Here is a 1,027-nt window from a genome sequence, read left to right as displayed (position 1 = left end):
CTGCCTCATTAAAATAACACAGAAAACCCATTCCCAAATAATCACAGCATAAAGGTTAGGATTTACAACACTTATTTTGGGGACATAATTCAATCCATCATACACATTCAGGCAGAAATGCATCCTAATAACTCTCCAGCCTCCAGTCTAATTCTAGCTCTCTTCTCTCTCCCCCGCTTCCCTTCTTCCCTCCTCTGTCCCCTCACCTCCCCTTTCTTCCCTTCTCCTTTTCTCTCTCTACCAGTGAAGTTGAACATTTAGGAGAAAATTAAAGACATGACCACAGAGACATTCTATCTACATTAGATACTGAGAACAAGCACCAAAATGATTAATGAACATCCAAATACCACCTGGATATAAAAAATGAAAAAGATCTGAGGCTACAAATATTTCAGTTATGTTGTCTACATAACGGAAGGAATGATGGGGAACAACAAGCTCACCAAAATGTATCTGATACATCAAACACATTTGTATGTAATCTCTCAGCAACCCTGCAGTGCTACTTGAAGAACCAGTGGAATGTTTAGATTTCCATTTCAGATCCAATCAGTAACTTTATACAAGTCTTGGCTGCATTACAATTCAAACGGAAGAAGATGATGTCTTGGGGAAAAGAAAACTTTTATACAGGGTCTGGGATGTATTTGTGGGATAGAAGTCAGTAAACTATAGGCAGAGGGGATAGAGATAGAAATAAAAGATAAAATCCATCACAAGTGAGTTTATGGACCTAGCATCTATTACATCCTTTGATTACTAACTTTCACAATTACCTGGACTGTATCAAGGGGAGAGCGGCCCTCCCATCCTTCGTCCCCACTCTAACTGCACAGACACACACACACACACACACACACACACATCTTCCCTCTCCAGTAGCTAAGGTCTCATGAATCTGTTTCCCAACTGGTTTGTTTTTCAAAGGAAGGCCAGAGGAAGGGAGAGATTTGAGAAGTGTCTTTAGAGGAATCCTTCCCTCTGGCATAAAGGAGACAGAAGTTTCTGTGTGGTAGTCATGGAG

Source organism: Orycteropus afer, unplaced genomic scaffold (assembly GCF_000298275.1).
Source record: "Orycteropus afer afer isolate SDZICR_OR568_19922 unplaced genomic scaffold, OryAfe1.0 scaffold00292, whole genome shotgun sequence".
Taxonomy (NCBI): Eukaryota; Metazoa; Chordata; class Mammalia; order Tubulidentata; family Orycteropodidae; genus Orycteropus; species Orycteropus afer.
This window is presented reverse-complemented; position numbering follows the sequence as displayed.